Source organism: Manis pentadactyla, chromosome 11 (genome assembly GCF_030020395.1).
Source record: "Manis pentadactyla isolate mManPen7 chromosome 11, mManPen7.hap1, whole genome shotgun sequence".
NCBI lineage: Eukaryota > Metazoa > Chordata > Mammalia > Pholidota > Manidae > Manis > Manis pentadactyla.
Genome location: NC_080029.1, coordinates 71,519,879 through 71,543,507, shown reverse-complemented (window position 1 = coordinate 71,543,507; position 23,629 = coordinate 71,519,879).

The following is a 23,629-nucleotide window of genomic DNA, read 5'->3' as shown; positions in this document are numbered from 1 at the left end:
TACAAACTGTTCCAAATTGAGAGTTAAAATCTGAGCTTCTATGAGAAAAAGTTTATTTTACTTCTGTGCATATTAAACACACACACATACACAAACTAATAGTATATTAAATAACTTAGTTACATGAACAACTGACTTGGGTATGACATTATGTAATTTTGTTTTGCCAATAAAATGAAGAGCCAAAATCTAGATACAAGATAAGGACAAACAGAGATCAGATTTTAGATTTGTTTTTAATATGGAGTGATAATGTAACTTCCTTTGCCTTCCAATCCCAGTATAATATTGTCTTTAACTTTACAAGAATGTCTGCTTTTCTATCATTGAGTCAAACTACTTCTTCAGTTTATTGTGTATGTCTTATCCTATTTTATCCCATGTTACATATCATCCTTGGGAGAGTTTCTCTAAATAAATTGTATTGAAATAACTTCATTTGGGGATATAGGCTCTTTCTTCTTGAAATCACTGTATTTACTGAAAAAATTCAGATATCTCATATGCCTCTAATTTGTGGGGTGAAATACAAGATTACATTTCTTTCACACAAATGTTTATCTAATCTGACTATAGTAGAGATAGCAGTTCTGAAATCTAAAGATTCAGCAAGAACAATTTAAGAGGTGCAAACTGATTAATTACACATCTACATTATTATGTTTTACACATTATAATTTTCTTGACAAGATTTTAAAGATACCACTATGAAAAAATATTGCTGATGGGATTTTTAGTGGTTGGCCAATCCAACCTACATGCTAATGCTCATGGCTCAGGTAGAAGCACCTCTTTCTTGAATTCCTAGCCCAACTTATCAGGAAACACATGTAAATTAACCTATGCCATAAAATTCAACATATTCAGTCAATATTATTAAGCATCAAATTATTGAAATATTGTGATTAATGCTCCATTACTTTCAGAAATTGTGAGAACTAAATGTGGTCTGATGACTGATAACACAACTCTAATATTTTAAGATAGATATAAAAATACTGAGAAGTTTGTGGAAAATAAAGAATGTAACATTTATGGAGATGATAACATAATGTTTATTTCAGTAGAGGCTTTCACATAACACACCTGACATGTAATTATAAGGAAAATTCTGTAAAATACAAAGAAATGTAGCTGTAAATCAAATTTTTTAAATGCTTGATGGATCAAGTTACAATACAGAATAACAATAATTGCATATATTTTTCTGTATATTTTATAACCACAATTATATATGTTTAAAATCATATATGTTTAAAAACAGAAAGTTATATATATAGGTAGATTCTGTCAATGGTTTTCTAGTTTTCTATCATTTTTCATTAATTATTTAAGACACTAACATAGGAATAGCATGGAAATAAGATTTCTTCAGGTTAGGTCTTCTGTTTCTGTTCATCAGTTTCTGTGAGTCCTGAGCTGTTCCTGTGTACATTCTTCACAGAGACAGGACCATACCTTTTTGGATCATTGTTGAGTTTCCGAAACTTGATGGGAAACCTGGAATATACTTGCTTAGTAACAGAGGTTGAGTAAACAAATTCAAATTTGGAAGTGGGTACCACTTTTCTCATTGAATGTAGCATATTCTTAGTCACTAGATCCATAATTACTCAAAATTTATTAAATAATGTAGTTTTTATAGCTGATATTTCTAAGGAATTTTATTTTCTGTTAATCTCTGCAAAATGCATGTTACTACATATACTCATTATAATAAGGAATGTATTTTTTATCGCTTTGCAAGGAATTGAATTAGAGTTAAAATATGTAATGCTCTTTGACCAAAGCTTGGGACATATTTTTATTTCACTGTTGCTTTTTACTAATACCTTTTACCTGAGCATTCTGGGTCTTATGTTTATGCATGATGGTGTTTTATTTATTTTTTGTTTGCTTTGGTAAAAAAGAGTAAGTTCCTGAATGGAGTCTGAGCAGAAAATTGACTGACTATTCAGTATAAAAACATGAATTATATGAGATTTATTTTGCTCATTGAACCCAATGATATTTTTGTTTTAGCTTTTGCTTTTTAGTGTAAAAATGGTTGCTGCTGCTTTGTGTTGAGCAAATGATGCCTTTAATTATACCAACCAAATGGGTGTCTGTGTGGAATGAAGATTTACCTCCCTAGAAAGGAATTCTCACACTAACCAATTTTTCATATTCCTAGCATCAGTGACCAGTTCAATCTCTAGCAGCATTATAGTGTAATCTACAGCATGGCAGTCCATATTATAACCTTTGGTTACTTTGAAATACTCGTATCTGCCTCAGATAAATTAGTCTGGATTCTATTTGGAGGAACAAATGGAGTTTACAGAATCTCTAGTTCATTCCCATCTTGTCATTCTATGATAAAGCATGTTGCCTACAACATCAATTGTCCTCTGGGGGCAAATATAAAATTGTTCTACAAATATATCTGACCCATACTGCTTCCAATAAATGTTTGCTTTTTTAACTCAGCCTCACAATAAATGTATTTTAGAGATGCAAAGCAACTTATATGCTTGTGTTTAAAAAAAAAACTCTGTCCTTTATTTCTGCAATAATAGACATTAGGTGGTATAACTAGGGAATGAAAAGAACCTTCATATTTTTCTTTATAAATACAGCTTTCAGTCTCAGCTAATAATTTGGCATTGAAACCAATATTTTTAACTTAAATGTCTTTTATCTATTCTAAATTGCTTTCAAATAAAATGACATTCATTCTCTGACAACCACTAAAGCTTTGATTCTCTTTCCCTAAATATGAACACTGGCTAATGGCTTTAACTGATAGGGCTTAAGTTGTAAGGTTTGGCTAATGTACTCTCAAATTACCATAGTTGGAGTTAAAGATATATAATTACATAAATAAAAAGGAAGTTTTCTTACCTATGCTGATTTTCTAGTATCTAGATAAACAGTGTTTTGGTTTAGTTTCAATACATTAGCTGTGTGTGACTCATGGTGAAATTTGGGGGAATTAAGCAAGATTAAATACTCTAAGTTGCCTGGCATACTTTTTTCATATTTTAGTTAAAAAATATAATAATTATTATTGTTGCCAATTATTCAAGCCATTCTCTTTCACAATAGCTGTAATGATATCTGCAAGAGAGTACTAAGATGCTAACTTTTTTCAATATTTATACTGGAGGAACTGTCACTAAGAGTGATGCCTATGAAATAAAAAGTACAGTTAATGCTCTTAATAAATCTATAATCTAGTTATGACAGAAGTAAATACCTGTATGTCAAGTGATGTAGGAGACAATGAACATGGAGATTGAAAGAGAATAGATCAGTGTGAACCAGAAGAGTAAGATAATAATAATAGCTAACATTGAGGGCTCTCTCTCTATTGTCTCACTTAAAACAAAGATCCGAAGAAATAAAGCTGGAATATTAGTTCTTAATTTACAAAAGTGGAAATTCAGGCCTAGGGTAATTGTCTTGTCCAAAGTCACTTAGTCACTGAGAGGTAGGTACAGTTAGATTTGGAATACAAGGAGTGTAACACAAGACCTTCTGTTCTAGTTAATCATAAAATACAATTTTTTGGTTCAAGATTTTTAGGCAATGAAGGATGCTTCAGATTAATCTATGTATATCAAAGAGCCAGAGCAAAACAAAAGGTACAAATTGACCATTTGGTGTTGTGGGAGCAGTGAAGTCTTGTCCAGTTACAAAAGGTGTATTTTAGATTGGGTTACTCACTATGGGAATGTGATAGTTTGAACACACCTCAAATTCAGACAATAGCCTCAATCAAACATATTCACACAAATATGTACATTTTCAGAAATTCTGATTAAAGTCTGCTTAATTATTTTGACTTTGTCTTTCTCTTCCTCAAAATTAGCTGGAAGTATCCATCATTCACTGTTACTGATTCAATATGGCAACAATAGTTAGTGTTAGGGATTATTTTATACAGAAATTCAGGAAAACTGGCCTATTGTATTGACAGCTGATGATCATAGTGATTACACTGAGGCAAAGCAGTATCATAAGGTTCTACTTAAAATTTAGAAAAGATTTCATAGTTTAGCAATGTGGTATTTTTTCTTAATTGGTTTTTCAGCAGCATATTGCATATGAATTGTAATAACCACCATTTTTTCTAGACATTTTAGCTGTAATTTTTGTTGTTGGGAAGAAGAGGCTTGTTTGAGTGGGAAAGGGAAATCCTTAATTTCTTAATATCACACAATATAGTGGTTGTGTTCAAGTGCAGATGTGAAAAGTTCTGATGGGTTTTAGAAAGAATAACATTGAGTTATACTCTAGATGCCCTCCAGATTTACTATAACTTTTATACAATTTGAAAAATACCAACTTTGTGTTTTAGCTGTATAATGATTTATTTTTCATGAACTATTATTCCTGTATTGACTTCATGATGATTTTGGTTAGATATCATCTAACCACGTACTCAGCTAGTCTGTTGTGCAGGTAGTTCTCCTCTTCCCTTCTTCCCGTTCTTTCTTCCATCCATCATTATCTGTCTGTCCTGTAAGAAACAGAAAGAGAGAGATCTCCAAATGGTTCAGTCTTATCTAAATAGATTCTTCTTTCCATTTTCAGTGTATGTTTATCAACTTTCTTTGCACTTATTAGTGCCAACAGTTTTATCCTATCATATACTTGGCTTTTAAATGATATATCTATAAACTTTAATAAAGCTTCATGAGAGTCCTATGAGCACCTGTTATTTTTGATACTCTTTACGGAGTTTTGTATTTTCTGTGAATTATCAAACCAAATTACATAAATGCATCTGTTCATTTAAGGTACTTCATAAACAATAAAGATAGTTACTATCGGATGGCTAATTTCTCAACAACTTTAATTACAGATATTCTCTGATTTTAGAGCACATTGCCAGATTATACTTTCCAGAAGAAAATTATTTTAAAGTATTTGAACAGCTTTATTCTCTGTTCAGTCTTTTAATAGCACTATATTAGGTTATAACTAACTGATTCTTAATGCAAAAGTAAAATATGGAAATCTAATTTACATGTCAAAGCAAAGACAAGATGGGAAAAGGTTGAAAGGTTAATTAATAATTTTATATTTATAATTAGAACATATCTGTACCTATAACAGTGACATTATGCATACTTTTATGTGAAAATAGTGATTATATCAAGTCAAGAGTTTGCTTTTCTTGCAGTGAAGGGGCTTCCCCTCATTGGCTTCATGTTATTTTCACTAATGGAGGAAGGCATTATTGATGTCTCCCAGAGAAACTTTCTTTAAAATCTAATTCTTGAATTTGAAACTTATCTAATCAAAATATTCCATTTTAGAAGCAATACCCACTCATTTTATTACTGTAAGCTTAATGGTTCTAGAGGAATTGCATTTAATATTCCCTTTGAATCTGATTTTTCAAATCAATTAATTCTTAATTCTAATTTCAGTTCTTCTGGGCCATTGATTCTTTTCCTCATTAGGCTCTTTTAATCAGTTGACTTCCTCAAAAAGCAACAGTTCAAGTTTCTTGGTGAAAAGTTTCCTGTGAAAAAAATTGACTATAAATTTAACAACCTAAGTATATCTTCATTACTAATGTTTTTTCCCTGCATTTGTAGTGTAAGGAAATATACACCAGATAAAAGACATGAGTAATATCTCTAATTCTTTCTGCTTGCATCTCTTCAGCCTTCACTAGCACTCTTGAAGCCACTGGACACTTTATAAAAATATTAAATGCATTGTTACTTTTTTAGTGTCCTGTAATGTATGTGGGAAATTTTTCAAGACATTGAAACAGACTAGAAAAAAAATAATACTCTGTCAAATGCATGAATAACTATTTTCTTCTTAAATGTTTATTCAGATTGTATATGCATTTGTGTGTGTACATTTTTGTTAAAACCTGGTTCGGACTTATACTCATTCTTGTTATTTTTGCTATATTAAAAAAATTCTGTCTTCATCAGTGTTTCCATTTTGAGAATATTATTTTACAAGTTTCTTTCTAAAGACTTTGTTCCAGATTCTGTCAAATTTAATACAATAATCTGTAAATTCACAAAACTATTGAAGATTTGGTGGACAAATCAGGCCTTAAGGAAACAGTCAGTGCTGGGTGACTCAGAACACTCATTTACTCATTGATTTATTCTTTCAAAAATTTGAACATTTGCTATGACTGGAGCAAGTAGTTTGGAACTTTGCATAATCTTGTGGAGTTTGTTGTCTCATGTTATGACATTAAGAATCTGGAAGAGCAAAAGTAATATTTCTCTTCCAATCCTTTCTCACAAATAACACTTTAACACTTTATTTTCTTATTTTGTTTAGTCATAAAGAAAAATCAAAGTTTATTTGATGGGGGCTTACCCCTTTAATTGATGAATGTCATTATCAATTTTTCATTCTTCTCTCATTAGTATATTGCTGATACCTCTGTTAAAGTGTCAATTTTATATTTCTTTATATTCTTATCCATAAATAGTTTTATACTGACCGTGTCCCAGCACTTGTAGTAAAAGCTCTCTGAAGGCAAGCTATTTTTCAAATCCAATTTAGTTTCAGTACTTGACACTACATTAGGGTCGCAGACGGAATGGAGTTTTTGCTAAAGAAGAGACAAGAGTGTAATGAGAATGAATAATACCAAAAATTCTCCAGTAACCTTGATACACTTTCTTTGTAGGTCAAATTTCTGTAAGTATAATTTAAAAACAAAATAACACTCGCCTTTTTCTAAGTCATTTCTCTGTTTTAGTGCCATTTTAATCTCTATTTTCTAGGAGGTCAGTAGCCACATGCTTTTCCATTTATTTTGTTCTTTCAAGGATGGCTCAAGCTAGTATCTAAAGAGAAGATGGAGCCAGTGCTAGGAGGCAGTGCACTCTTGATGAGGAATAATGTGTTACCATTCTGAAGGTGTATCAAACTTAAGCAGGGCGTGTATCCTTAACCAAAATACTAAGCCTTCAATTTTGGAAGTTTCAGCATTAACAAACTAGTGTGAAATGTATTCTTGAATCATAATACCAATTTGGTTCCCTCTATTTTACATAAAATTACCTAATTTTGTTGAGCAACTTTAAGATAGTGTGATTATTGCTTTATGCAAATTATGTCATGTAATCCTAGAGCAAAACTGTAAGAAAGGTATTATCTCAAGTTTCCAGAAGAAACTGACATCAAAGAGATTAAGAAATTTGCCTGAGGCTACCCAGTAAGTATAAAACTCTTATTAGAACATAGATTTATTTGACTTCAAATCTATGTTCTTTATACTGATTTGCATGTTTAGTGTATTCAGACAATTTCTGTATAAAATATTAATTAGGTGATATTCCAGAAATAAAGAGGAGTTATTAATGTTTATAGCTATATTATCATTTCTTTCATTATTATTTATTATGAAAAAATATATACTGTAAAACTTTGTTACATAAATTGGACTTACGGCAAAGGTATCCTTATCCAAAAGCAAACAAACCAGCCAAAGACTTACTTTACCCAATATAGCAGATTTTTAACCATTACTGTGAACTTGAATCACATAAGCTTTGAAAAATCTAGATTCTTAGACTCAAAACCAGGCATTCTGATTTAACTGATATGAATTGAAAGTCTTGCCTATCTATGTATCTATGTATCTACCTGTCATCTATCTAAAATATTTAATTCCAAGGATTGAGAACCACTGCATGTGTAGTACAAATGTACATACAGTGTATTATGGAAAGAAACCTTTCATAAACATTCTTCATGTGCTGTATATCCAGAGTAGATTTTTCAAAATGTTGGTAAGTTACATGTAAGCAGCATAAATATGAACAGTAGTTATTGAGTCTTACTGCTGTCTGAAAGCTCAGAATCAAGCTGTATCAGACAAAGCTAGTATATTCTGCAGTAACAAACAACCCAGATATCTAAGCAGCTGAACACAGTGTCTCACTTCTCACAGGTGCAAAATCCACTGTGATTCCCAATACCTTTCCAAGGTTTCAGTGCAATGACTGAATGATCCTCATTGCTTGTATCTTGTCACCTCCTTAGTCACTGTTCCAAGAGCAGAAATCACAAGGAGAGTTCAACTCCACTGTCAGAATGGATATATTAATCATAGCCCATTTGTTAGAACTCTTTCAGAATTCTTACATAATTTCAGGAAGATAGGGTAATGTAGTGAAATGCATATAATATGTGGTTGACAGTATTGTCTCTGCCACCGTAATTAAAGGGACAGGTTTATCTGAATTTAATTATTACAGAGAAGGAGATAAATAGATTTCGAGGTGCTGGAAGGCTATGGATGGCAGTACAAGCAGTACAATTTGAAATGTCACATATAGCTTCACTCTCCTGAAAGTATAGGTTTTCAGAAAATGTCTCCCTTCATGCCACCCCCACCACTAAATGATCTGCTGTTTCTGTTCCTGTTTTCTTTCTTAAAAAATTATCTCATGAAATTTTTAGGTTTGTATCTGTATTAGGGTGAAAGTAAAGCAAGGGTTAAGCAGTTTCCTCTTAGCATTGGCCATATAGCCCAACCAATAAAGGGGAATCAAATGGCAAAAATGGTCTAAGTCAAACACATGGGAATGAAATCAGGTGGTTTGGTTGACAGTATTCCAGTGTGATTGCCTTTGATAGTATTAGTTTGTATCTCCTCTTTAGTACCCTTTAGATGAAAATAATCTTAAAACAAAGCTGCAAAAGACATAGAACATTTATATTTTTCCCATTCTGGTTACTTTGGCACCTACCTGTGAAAATATATGGAAACAATGCTTCATTTAAGGAATTCGTGGTTAAGACAAGCCACCTCTAGGTAGCTCTGGTATACACTGGCTAATGACAGTTGATAAGTTTTACTGAGAGTAAAATAGGGAGAATCTTTGGCTAGTTCAAGGAGAAGCATTATTTTGAGCAAAATGAGTAAGTGCATAATTTTTTCAGTGTCAGATGCTGAAAATCAATTGTTTTATCTATTAGCCATTAGTTTTTATTTGCTAAGGTCAGGCATATTTTAGGGAATTATTTACTCTAGAGATTGTTTTTCTCTCTTTTTCTTTCTTCTTCTTCTTCTTTTTTTTTTTACAAAATAGTACTGGAACATTCATCTCTTAATTCTGTTTTTCTCTTGGTCCTCTATCTAAATTCTAATATCCTAAATTGCTCAACCTAATGCTTGGGCAGTTATTCAATCCAGATAACTTGTTGAGTTATACAAAGCTTAGCCCAGAGAGGCCTTCTCATCTTGATGGCTGATAATCAACTTATGAAGAAATCCAAAATGATTAGTGTCATATAAGGATGTAAATAACATGTACAGTAATGGAGGCTGAGAAAAAGTATTTGATACGAGATATTAAGTGATTGATTGGCATAGTGGCATTGAAGCTGAAGAGGATGGTGAGGGTTCTCACATGGGGAAGTGAGGCGAGGAGAATTACTTAGAGCAGTAGCAATGTAAGTACTTGAGTAGATACAGGGAAATGTTTAACATGCCAGGAAGATTAAGTGACCCAAAATAGGTCAACAAAGTCTCCAAGAGCAGGTGAATTTTCTGAAAAGTATATGTTATAGGCTGTTCAAAGAGGATCTACAATTTCATTCAATAGGTTATGCTTATTCTGTAAGCAGTCAAAGATTCCTGGGCTGTGGTTGATATGATCATGCCAGACTTTCAGGAAATTAATTAAATATAGAAAAGATGTTTAACAAGGAAAACATTTAAGAAGTTATTGAAATTTCTTGTGAGAGATGATGTGAGCTGAAACTAAATTAATAACCGTTAAAGAAAGGGGATGAATGCCAAAGATATTTCTGGGTAGATGTACTTATCTGTTTACTGTGGAAAGGTTTGAGAGATTAAAAGAATTTTGTGGATTTAAGTATAAAGGATTATTTTTCTGGTGGCTTTATCAAAGACAAGAAAGCTAAAAGCACAGGCGGACTACATTTTGTGGGTGAATACAATGAATTTAACTTTTTGTATTTCAGGATATTGGTTTGGAAAACAGTTAACTTCAGTTTGGCATTCTGGGGTTTCCTTATCTGTCTAGCCATACTCAGTGAATCTTATTCCAACAGATTATAGAAAATTCTGTATGTGTCTGAGGTCAGAGTTTGCTCGAACCAAAAGTCCTCTAGTCTTTTGTGTGCTGTATTTCATTCTCTTGTCCAAACCTTACCTGACTGACCAAATTGATTTCCTGTTTTGGCATATTTCCTGACACGTGATTGCTTGATGACTTTTGAGCAATATTTCCTTCTTGACCTATGCTTTTTTTTCAAACTTCCTAATTTGTACTATCCTACTGACTTGCCATTTATTACTACCTCTTCTGTATATCTATCTTGATTCTTCTGGTTCTGGATTTAATCCTTTTATCCTTAGCCTATCAGTGCCTCTGATCCAGAAATAGGGCTAATTTTAGATAACATACCTAAAAAAAAATCTCAAAGTAGAATTATGGTAGAAACCACCATTCCAGATAAGTCTATAAGGTCAGTTTACTTCTTTGTTAACTTTTTTGTATAAATGGAGATGTGAATGAACATTTCAGGATGTAGTTGTTCAAGAATCAAGGACTCATTTAGATGCTTAGTATATAGATCAGGAATAAAAGTGAACATCAGGGAAAATTTAGTTATATGAAAGTAGCAGCTATTCTAGATCCCTTCAGTGTCCTAGCAAGCCACTGAAGGCAACTAATATTAATTGTCAATGGTACTTAAAAGCATAATTTGATACAGTTGCTGAAAATCAGTGTGTGCCGGGATACATAGACTCATGGTATATTTAAGTTGCAGTGGTACTTATGTGTGATCTAATCCTATAACCTCTTTGAGGGTAGGTTGGCCTATCCTTTGGCATTTTCATTTCTGCTGCATTACGTCTATTGCTCTACATGTAGTGAACACTAAATGATGGGGGTCACAAGTGTGACTTGTCTCAATGAAATTAATATATCAGCCTGAATTTCAGACTATTTTTCCTTGTACTTACTTTATGACAAATTTTATGATGAGTCATTTGAAAGATAGCATTTCTTTCCATACAGCACATATAATTCCTAGAGGATGGTATTTATGTTACTCTGAATGACAGTCAACACTGTAGAAATTTAGTTAGAAGAATTGTAGGTCAGAGATCTTGGATGTGAGTGACATTGGGAGTATAAAGAAATTATCTGGGAATAAGTTTTTTTGAACTTTGCCAGTCAATTTTTTAAAGTCAGAAGTCTTATAAAGAAACCTATGTAAAAGGTTTATTGAATGCAGTTATATTCTAGAATAATGGAAACTATGAAATAAGAAAGGCAGAAAACAAAAGACAAACTGAGCTTCAGGTCACAATCAGTGGTAAAGAGGAACTTGTTTTTGTTCTTTTACTTTTTATCTGAAATGATTTTAGATTTACTAAAGAAATGCTAAAATAATTACACAATTCCTATATGCCCTGCATCCAGCCATCCTTAATGTTAACAGCTCATATCATCTGGTACATTTATCAAAACTGAGAAATTAGCATTGATACAATACTGTTAACTAAGACTTGTATTTTACAAGTGTTTTCACTGATACTCTTTTTCTGATAGGATTCAGCACAGGATACCATGATTCACTGACTCATCAGCTCTTAGTCTCCTTCCATTTGTGATTGTTCTTCAGTGTTTCCTTGTTCTTTGACCTTGACACTTTGAGGTGTACTGGTATGGTAGAAGGTCTCAGCGTGGGTTTGTCTAATGTGTCTTATAATCAGACTGGTGTTAGGGGTTTGAGGAAAGGATACAACAGAGATGAAGTGGCCTTTTTCTTACATTGTACCATGGGTACTTACATCAACATGTACTGTTACTGTTGATTTTAGCCTTAATCACTTGGTTAAGATGGTATTTCCAGGTTCCTCCCTGTAGCGTTACTGTAGAGTTACTTTTTCCCTTCCCATATTCTAATCATCAGAAGCTAGCTACTAAATCCAGCCACTATTTAAGAGGAGGAGAATTAAACTCCACTTCCTGAAGGGAAGAATGTCAAAGACTTTGTGGATGTATTTTAAAACCACCAGAGTAATTAGTATTTTGAACAAGCTATGTTGAGACTATTAAAATATCCTATTCTCCCTAAAGTTTTGCCTGCTAATCTCAGCATTCATCAGTGAACCTTGCCTGCATATTGGTACTTCCTTTCTTTCTGTTACTATAGGAAACTTCAGGCTTATTTTATATTTTCTGCCCTAGTTGTAGAATCACCTGTTTTTTTAAGGATTGCCTAGATCTGTTTATTGGAGAATGATATTTAGAGATTGAGATATATATGGTGCTAGTTTTGCTCATTTCTGCTGGGGCTCTCTATCTGCAGGCCATCTTCACATACAGAACTTGGAAATATATGTATATATACTAAGTCATGTATACAAACATTTACTTAAGTGTCTATGTATCATCTATCAATATATCAGTCATTTATCTCTGATTCTATTCTAATGTCACTGGGTTCATTCTAGCCACCCTCCTCTTATTTGTAACTTCTTCCTCTTAAAATAAGAAACTTGGCTTCTGTTTTCTGCAATTTATTACTTATTTGTTCAGCTAAGTACATATGTAGTTTCAGAATTACTAACTACAGTACTATGTTTATGGGCCGTTGTTTTTGTATTTACCTCTACATTATACAATCAAAACACTGTTTTCCAAACAGTTAATTAGGTCAACTCATTTAATCCTCTCCACCTCCTTCTGTGAGATTATGTCACTCTTTTTTAATATACAGTGAGATTAATTCACCATGAAGAGTATTTCATTCCAAGACCCCCTGATATCCTGGTTAATTTTTTAAAAATTTGCTCATAGTAAAATTAGTCTTTGTGGTTATAGTTTTACTGGTTTTGAAAAATGCAGTCATATATCTACTCACACACCACCACATAGAACACTCTGAGACCCTAAATATTCCCTTGTATTGCCCTGAATTGTACTGAAATGAGAGAAACTAGTTTTAAATAGTTGTAAAGATTTCTTGGTAATAGTGTGGTAAGATGTCAATAAATATTTATTAAATGGAATTGAACTTAATCTAAAAATGTTTTCTTAATTTTAATTAGATTATGATATTTAGGGTATGCCCCTGTTTATAATCTTTAACTTTTCTTATTCTTTTGTACTGTGTGTCTATAATGAAATCTGAAATATATTTAAAAGTGATATGCAGGTGAAGAATTGAAAATTCAACATTCCAAAATCAATCTCTTTTACTTATAATATTTCCATATTTGAAATCTTTACTTCAAATTAGAAAATCAGGATCAGAAATTATCATTTCTCATGTGTTCTCTTAGAGATTTGTAATAATATGTATTTATTCCTCTAGAACTTAGGTAATTTCAGGCCTTTCATAACAAAAGTCTAGTTGGAAAATACTTTGTAGACCTGAGTATAATAATATTTTCACAGCATGGGACAAGTAAGGACAATGACTTTGAAGAACTTTAATCTCAGAGAACCTTGAATGATGTAATTATAATGGAGGAATTTGTTTGCTGAATAGGGTTTGGGTTTTGATCAAAACTACAAGGATGGCTTAGCACCTCACCCCCCATGATGAGGCATTTCTTGTCACCCATTTCCTTTACCAAGCTGCGGTGGAATAACAGACTTCTCTTCCTTTTTAATTTAAAAATGGGGGAAATGTAGGTTGCCATCCATAGATCATTCCGTTTCTATGGGAATTGTTTGCCTTCCTTGTTATCTGTGGTTCATGCTGCAGCTCACTAAATCTAAACAGAAAAAAAAAAAAAGATTGACAAACCCTTAGCTAGACTAACCAATAAAAATAGAAAGAAAAAAAAACTACAAGGAAGACTTTCTCTGTACCCAGGGAACTAATAACTAAAATTATACAAGACTTATGCTTGCAGATAACCTCAGTTTTATTCTTGGGACATGACTTCAGCACAATAATTATATTTATTCTTACTGCATTGGACTTAGAGGCTTGATTTAAAGTCAACATTAGCATATGCTACAATTTTTATGCAACCTACATGTCATAGGTTTCTGTCCCTCTCCACCCCATTCAGAAAAATCTGGAAAGAGAGATGACATTCTGCAACTTTAAATCAAATTAGATTTTACATCCCTGTTTTACCTTTGAAGTCTTTTTTTAAGGTAAATTTTGTATGTCCACATCTTTGGCTAAAATACATAGGGTGATGTTTTTCAGGTATAGCTGGTCTAAAATTACATTTTGTCAGACAGCAAGGACCAGACTAACTGGTCCCAATGTTACATTCTCTTTAGTGCCAGAATTTATGTTTCAGTGATAATGCTTCATTGATTGAAATAATAGTGGTTACCATTCATTGGTCATCTAACTAACTTTAATTTACTAAACAACCCTAGAAGGCACACATCATTAGTATCATTTTATTATAAGATATAAGAGAATCAGGGCTGTTTGAAATGAATGGCTTAAAGTAACCACAAATCTAAGTTTAACAGCTTGCAACTTCCATTATTCCTCACTTTCTCTGATACAGCAGTATTCATTTATTCATTTCAACATTTTTATTTTTATGTGAGACAACTCTGACCAAGAATTTCTAGAAAAGAAAGGGGACTGGACTCCAAGATGAAGTTTAATCCCACCGCTGTAACTATAGTGCTCAGAACTACAGATCTCAAAATTTAACTTGTGTGTTTTCCCTGACAGTTTGCCATCAGTTTTCAAATTATGATATTTAGCCAACCAAATATCAAACAGTTATTGGACTACATATTTTGACTTTTTACAATAGTGTATTCTCATCAGTTATGTCATATTAGGTCTTTACAGCAAATTATATTCATAGAAGGCAACCTGAACAGAGTGTACAGCCTTTCAGCCTGACTTTGAATGATTGCTTTTAAATGTCATTATTGAGTAACATTTGGCATGTTCTCTGAAAATACAAATCATATCTAATTTGAAGATTTTGTGAGTACTAAATGTGATAATAAATAAGGTGTAGAGTAGATGAACCTACCTCAATCTCAATTTAAATAAAATTTAAGTCTTTGACCTTCCCAATAAAAATGAATATCTACCTTTCAACCTGAAAAAACACATAAAACTTATATGGTACATATTGGCCATCAGAAAATCAGTGTTAAAATTAGTTCTACTGGACAATATAATGAATCATTTGGTAAGACATAGGCAACATCTGATTCAGGAAAGGAAAGGTAAGTAAATTATGCAGCATTCCCTTATTTATTCTGTTTCACTTTTTTTTGTGCTATTAGGGATTTCTATTTGATATCTCCTAATCGCTTTGTATGTTTCTTACTGTAAAAGTAACCAAAGAAAATAAGCAAACATGATTTTTAAAAAGCAACTAAAGAATCAATTTCTCAAGGTAGTATATGACGTAATTTCCATAGGATTAAGGTATATATATTGGTCTGCATGCTAGTTTACACATTCCATGTAGGTAAAATTAAGAGATTTTTATGGTTCCATTATTAATTTTATTGTGACTATTCTCGAACTTAGAACCTGGAATTTTCTTTATTAGCCATAAATGGATTTTTAAAGATATATATAGACACTACCAATGTTATTTAGGTATCTTTTTCCCATTTATTCCTACTTCTATTCATTTTGCCATACTAAAGAGGTCAGGTCTAAACATAAGATAGTTGGGTCCAATTGGGTTTTCTATAAAAATTATCACAGTGTAGCAGTAACTATCCTTATTATACAAAGCTGGTCTTACCAAAATTCTTCATCTGATTCAGATAGTATTTAAGAATATCATTTCTTTCCTTGAAAAACAAATACAATGCCTACTGATTGATTCAATAAAACATTTGGGGAGTATTGCTATATGCAGAGTGGTTCATTCAGTGCTATGGATGCAGCAATGAATAAAAAGACCTGGTGTCTGTCTTTGTGGAAGATACATTTTATCTATTTTGAAGAGGAAGTCAAACAAGCAATTACTCAAATATTCATTTAACTACAATTGTGATCATAGAACAGTCTCACATCCCATCAAAGATTTGACCTACCTCTGGGGAAGTCAAGTAAGTCTTCCTTGAGTGGGTGATATTTATGCTGATCTCTGAAAGATGACTTGATGGATATTGTGAACTGGGTTGCCCAACCTGCATTTCTTCCTTCTTAAATAGGTTGTTGTTTGATACTACAAAATACAGAGAGTCAGTGCTGCATTGCATGGACTTTGTTGTAACGTGTTTATATTGTAACGTGTTTAGATGTAAATTGGTTTTGCCCATTAAATGGGCTTGTTACTATCCGGAAGGTATTTTATTTAACATTCCTCAGCTTCTTGAGTCAAGAGTTATTTTGGTAGAGACAGTAATTGCATTGTGTCAATTCTGAATTCTTGATGCCTGAATTAGTTCAAGAACTAAACATTCTTAGGGCTACTCAAAAGCTCTTCTTTCCAGGAAAGCTCTTGGATGCAGTAGCTTTCCGAACAGGTTGATTTTGTTTTGTTCTGGGAGGCTTTCCTCCTGGAAACATTTTGAAGCTCCTGTCCTTTGAACATTTGTGCTGATACTTAATCCTATCTTGGTGAAGATACCTAGGGAGGTTTTAAGTAATAAACATTGGTAGCTATGGTTGATTAGAAATTAAAAGGAGTAAGCTTAGTAGATAACATTTTAGACAGTTGACACAGTAAGTGCAAAGGTATAGCAGCAAGAAGAAGCATGGCTTGTGTTAAGCAAAGGAATCAATGCCTATGTGGCTGAAGTGCAGAGAGGTAAATGGAGAAGTACCATTCCAGGAGATGTGTAAGGAAAGCTTGGATGTGATCATAGGGTTCTTTTTGATTCTTACATCAAGTGCAATGTCAGACAGAAAAGTTGTTAAGCCTGGGAATTATATATATACACACACACACTTAAGGATCATTCTGATACTAGTGTAAAAAATGAATTTTCAGTTTTTAGAATAGAGCTGGGACATAGGTTTGAGCCTTTTCCAAGTAAATAATGCAGAAATAATGACATACCATGATGTTAGGATAAGATATGGAGGTAACTGATTTAAAGAGATAATTAAAATTCAAGTTCATAGGACTGTTAGTTGAATAGCCTTGGAAACTGAAGGGCAATGGGGTGATTTCAACTTTCTTGTTGGCAAAATTGTTTGGAAAGTAATGACTTCAATGGTGACAGGAATCACTGAAGCATGAAAATTCTTAGGGAGGATTAAGAATTCAGATTTGAACATGCTGAATTTTATTTGTGAGGGAAATTTAGGAAAGAGGCTGAATATTTAAACATTGCTAACATCTGTAAGTCAAAGCGATGGAGATAAATGGTAAAGTAACATATATATAATATGTAAAATAAACATAATTAGGTTATTAAATATTAGTCACAGATAGGAAAAGTAAATTAAAATAAATTCTTATAATTCTGGCTTCTATATTTTAGGTTATCAGAAGGTAACAATCTAAGTAAAATAAAATTATTAAATCAAAATTTAGAAATTCAGGTCCAGATTAGGTCTGATTTTTAGTATCTTCTGTCTTCCAGGAAATAGTGTAATGTTTCTCTCAGAAAAGAGGTATTTTTTAGGATTATAATTAACAACCAAGAGACACTAGTTCATTTGGATTGTTACATGAATAGAAAATAGATATTTGGCTCTTTGCTTATAAATTAAAGAAATAGTCTATTATAAAATCATCTCATAAAAACTAAAAATGCATCTTACAAAAATATATGCTTAATTGAAGATGAAGATTTAAAGTACTAAAAGGAATGAAGATAAAATTAAATTAATTCTTAAAGGCACACAGACAATTTCTTTTCACTAGTTTGCTCATAGTTGGCCTTTTTTATATGTTTCGCTGTCTTGGCAGCACAATAAAATGCCTTGACATACTTCTGGCTTAATAAGATGTATACATCAAAACCTACACTGCCAGTGATATTTCTCAACTTTCAGATGTAGTGTTTTAATCATAAAGGGATATTAGAATGAGGGAAGATGTGATCTTAAATAGGATGTGATGACTCATTAATTCTCACATACCAATGATTTGTATAAATCAAGGTGAATGAACATAAATTACAAAAAATAATTGAGAGGTTTAAGAGAATTTATAGTAACTCACTTGGTAACTAATGAATTTTTAATTCATGCAAGTTTTTATAGAAGGAATATAGCAAAGGCATTTCAAAATTTATGTTGATATACATTATTTTCAATTAATTCATTGCACCACTGGAGCAGAAGACAGTGACTTTATGAATATTAGGAATAGTTTCTGATTGCATGGTGCCATATATGTTACTTTTGAACTCTGTTACATTGTACAGCATGATAGAAACACAACAAATTCAGAATTCAGATCCTGATATAACATAACTGTACTGTATATACAGTGGCTGTTTTGATGTAATTTAATAAAATGAAATAATGTATTTTATGGCTGATGACATCTTAATTCATGTCAGATTTGCTTTGCATTGTGCCAAAAATAAAATACATTTGAATGAACATAAATAAAATAATTATATACCTTAGTATATAAATATGAATTTAAAGTTGAGAAAAAGATATATTTTTTCTGACAAATTAATGGCATTGGTTTGGATATCTTTAAATACTGTGTTATTTTTTTTTTTTTTTTTTTTTTAGATAATTATTTTTTATTGAAGGGTAGTTGACACACAGTATTACATTACATTAGTTTCAGGTGTACAACACAGTGATTCAACATTTATATACATGATAATTCTAAGTACCAGCTATCACCATACCAAGTTGTTACAATATTTTGACTATATTCCTTATGCTATACATTACATCCCGGTTGCTTATTTATTTTACAATTGGAAGTGTGTACTTTTTCTTGGTTTTTGTTGTTAGGGCATCTCTCATTTTTATTGATCAAATGGTTGTTAACAACAATAAAATTCTGTATAGGGGAGTCAATGCTCAATGCACAATCATTAATCCACCCCAAGCCTAATTTTCGTCAGTCTCCAATCTTCTGAAGCATAACAAACAAGTTCTTACATGGAGAACAAATTCTTACATAGTGAATAAGTTACATGGTGAACAGTACAAGGGCAGTCATCACAGAAACTTTTGGTTTTGCTCATGCATTATGAACTATAAACAGTCAGTTCAAATATGAATACACATTTGATTTTTATACTTGATTTATATGTGGATACCACATTTCTCTCTTTATTATTTTTAATAAGATGCTGAAGTGGTAGGTAGATACAACATAAAGGTAGAAAACATAGTTTAGTGTTGTAAGAGAGCAAATGTAGATGATCAGGTGTGTGCCTGTAGACTATGTGTTAATCCAAGCTAGACAAGGGCAATAAAACATCCACATATGCAGAAGATTTCTCTCAGAACAGGGGGGGTGAGGTTCTAAGCCTCACCTCTGTTGATCCCCAATTTCTCACCTGATGACCCCCCAGCGACTGTGCCTGTCTTAGGTTGTTCCTCCCTTGAGGAATCTTACCCGTCTCTGGCTAACCAGTCATCTTCCGGGGCCACACAGGGAAATGTTAAGTTGGTAAGTGAGAGAGAAGCCTTATTGTTTGAAATGGTTAGCTTTTTATTTCTTTGCATATTTATGCCCTGTGGCTTCTATGCCCAGCATTTGTCTTGAGGTATATTTACCACTTGGAGGAGTTATGATACTCGGTAAATTTGATATGAGGAACGAATTCTATTTAAGAATTCGTTGTAATTAGGAAGGAAGAAGAAAAGCTATAGAAGTAGCAGGCGGGAGAAAACATGGGAAGATTGATTATTTCTTTGACATATCTTCTTGTAGAGTAACTTCAGCATGTATATATTTTAAGCTACTACTTAAATTGCGCACACACATTAACATAATAGGAGTATAGTTACATAACCAAAGCATACCTGTAATTACCAGCCATCTCCAGTGAAACCAAGAAAACCAGTTAGGCACCCTAGGCATTTGTGAAAACTTATCAATGATATGATGGTTATTATCTAACTGAATTTGAATAGTTTGAGAAAAATCAGACAAATTAAAACAACCCATTCCTGGGCACTGTTCACATCCCATATGTTCTTTTAACAGTAAATAGTCTGTAGTTGTAAGATTTTGGAGCGCTACAATTTGCACTTCTCCTAATTCTTGGTTGAGTTCCAACAGTATAGATCCAGTCAAATTTGTTGTTTTACTGTATGCACAGGCCAGCTTAGATATCTCCTTCATTCCCATGGCAAGTCCAGGAGCTGGTGGGATGAGTGCATCTACAGCTGTAGCAGTGCGTGGATCTTTGTTGGGGTTTTTTGATGATCATCTTCTGGCATGAGTCTTCCCGAGAGTGCTGATGTTGGAAGTTCTCTTTCATATCGTTTCTTAGTTCATTTTCGGGGTAGCCAAATTAGGCTTTGATCCTCTGTATAAACACAAACAGACCCTTTGCCTACACTTTTATATGTCCTTTATATTATTGTGTAGAACTCATTAGAGGTCACCACATAGGAACTGCATTTTTTTTTTTTTAATCATTAATCTACACTTACATGACGAATACTTACGAATACTTTGTTTACTAGGCTCTCCCCTATACCAGGTCCCCCCTATATACTCCTTTACAGTCACTGTCCATCAGCGTAGCAACCTGTTGTAGAATCACTACTTGTCTTCTCTGTGTTGTACAGCCCTCCCCTTTCTCCCACCCCGCTATGGATGCTAATCTTAATACCCCCCTACTTCTCCCCCCCTTATCCCTCCCTACCCACCCATCCTCCCCAGTCCCTTTCCCTTTGGTACCTGTTAGTCCATTCTTGAGTTCTGTGATTCTGCTGCTGTTTTGTTCCTTCAGTTTTTCCTTTGTTCTTATATTCCACAGATGAGTGAAATCATTTGGTATTTCTCTTTCTCTGCTTGGCTTGTTTCACTGAGCAAAATACCCTCCAGCTCCATCCATGTTGCTGCAAATGGTTGGATTTGCCCTTTTCTTATGGCTGAGTAGTATTCCATTGTGTATATGTACCACATCTTCTTTATCCATTCATCTATCGATGGACATTTAGGTTGCTTCCAATTCTTGGCTATTGTAAATAGTGCTGCGATAAACATAGGGGTGCACTGATCTTTCTCATACTTGATTGCTGCATTCTTAGGGTAAATTCCTAGGAGTGCAATTCCTGGGTCAAATGGTAAGTCTGTTTTGAGCATTTTGATGTACCTCCATACTGCTTTCCACAATGGTTGAACAAGTTTACATTCCCACCAGCAGTGTAGGAGGGTTCCCCTTTCTCCACAGCCTCGCCAACATTTGTTGTTGTTTGTCTTTTGGATGGCAGCCATCCTTACTGGTGTGAGGTGATACCTCATTGTAGTTTTAATTTGCATTTCTCTGATAATTAGCGATGTGGAGCATCTTTTCATGTGTCTGTTGGCCATCTGTATTTCTTTTTTGGAGAACCGTCTGTTCAGTTCCTTTGCCCATTTTTTAATTGGGTTATTTGTTTTTTGTTTGTTGAGGCGTGTGAGCTCTTTATATATTCTGGACGTCAAGCCTTTATCGGATGTGTCATTTTCAAAGATATTCTCCCATACTGTAGGGTTTCTTTTTGTTCTATTGATGGTGTCTTTTGCTGTACAGAAGCTTTTCAGCTTAATATAGTCCCACTTGTTCATTTTTGCTGTTGTTTTCCTTGCCCGGGGAGATATGTTCAAGAAGAGGTCACTCATGTTTATGTCTAAGAGGTTTGTGCCTATGTTTTCTTCCAAGAGTTTAATGGTTTCATGACTTACATTCAGGTCTTTGATCCATTTTGAGTTTACTTTTGTATATGGGGTTAGACGATGGTCCAGTTTCATTCTCCTACATGTAGCTGTCCAGTTTTGCCAGCACCATCTGTTGAAGAGACTGTCATTTCGCCATTGTATGTCCATGGCTCCTTTATCAAATATTAATTGACCATATATGTCTGAGTTAATGTCTGGATTCTCTAGTCTGTTCCATTGGTCTGTGGCTCTGTTCTTGTGCCAGTACCAAATTGTCTTGATTACTATGGCTTTATAATAGAGCTTGAAGTTGGGGAGTGAGATCCCCCCTACTTTATTCTTCTTTCTCAGGATTGCTTTGGCTATTCGGGGTCTTTGGTGGTTCCATATGAATTTTTGAATTATTTGATCCAGTTCATTGAAGAATGTTGCTGGTAGTTTCATAGGGATTGCATCAAATCTGTATATTGCTTTGGGCAGGATGGCCATTTTGACGATATTAATTCTTCCTAGCCATGAGCATGGGATGCGTTTCCATCTGTTAGTGTCCCCTTTAATTTCTTTTAAGAGTGACTTGTAGTTTTCAGAATATAAGTCTTTCACTTCTTTGGTTAGGTTTATTCCTAGGTATTTTATTTTTTTTGATGCAATTGTGAATGGAGTTGTTTTCCTGATTTCTCTTTCTGTTGGTTCATTGTTGGTATATAGGAAAGCCACAGATTTCTGTGTGTTGATTTTGTATCCTGCAACTTTGCTGTATTCCGATATCAGTTCTAGTAGTTCTGGGGTGGAGTCTTTAGGGTTTTTTATGTACAGTATCATGTCATCTGCAAATAGTGACAGTTTGACTTCTTCTTTGCCAATCTGGATTCCTTGTATTTTTTTGTTTTGTCTGATTGCCGTGGCTAGGACCTCTAGTACAATGTTAAATAACAGTGGGGAGAGTGGGCATCCCTGTCTAGTTCCCGATCTCAGCGGAAATGCTTTCAGCTTCTCGCTATTCAATATAATGTTGGCTGTGGGTTTTTCATAGATGGCCTTTATTATGTTGAGGTACTTGCCCTCTATTCCCATTTTGCTGAGAGTTTTTATCATGAATGGATGTTGAACTTTGTCAAATGCTTTTTCAGCATCTATGGAGATGATCATGTGGTTTTTGTCTTTCTTTTTGTTGATGTGGTGGATGATATTGATGGACTTTCGAATGTTGTGCCATCCTTGCATCCCTGGGATGAATCCCACTTGGTCATGGTGTACGATGGTTTTGATGTATTTTTGAATTCGGTTTGCTAAAATTTTGTTGAGTATTTTTGCGTCTACGTTCATCAGGGATATTGGTCTATAGTTTTCTTTTTTGGTGGTGTCTTTGCCTGGTTTTGGTATTAGGGTGATGTTAGCTTCATAGAATGAGTTTGGGAGTATCCCCTCCTCTTCTATTTCTTGGAAAACTTTAAGGAGAATGGGTATTATGTCTTCCCTGTATGTCTGATAAAATTCCGAGGTAAATCCATCTGGCCCGGGGGTTTTGTTCTTTGGTAGTTTTTTGATTACCGCTTCAATTTCGTTGCTGGTAATTGGTCTGTTTAGATTTTCTGTTTCTTTTTGGGTCAGTCTTGGAAGGTTGTATTTTTCTAGGAAGTTGTCCATTTCTCCTAGGTTTCCCAGCTTGTTAGCATATAGGTTTTCATAGTAGTCTCTAATAATTCTTTGTATTTCTGCGGGATCTGTTGTGATTTTTCCTTTCTCATTTCTGATACTGTTGATTTGTGTTGACTCTCTTTTCCTCTTAATAAGTCTGGCTAGAGGCTTATCTATTTTGTTTATTTTCTCGAAGAACCAGCTCTTGGTTTCATTGATTTTTGCTATTGTTTTATTCTTCTCAATTTTATT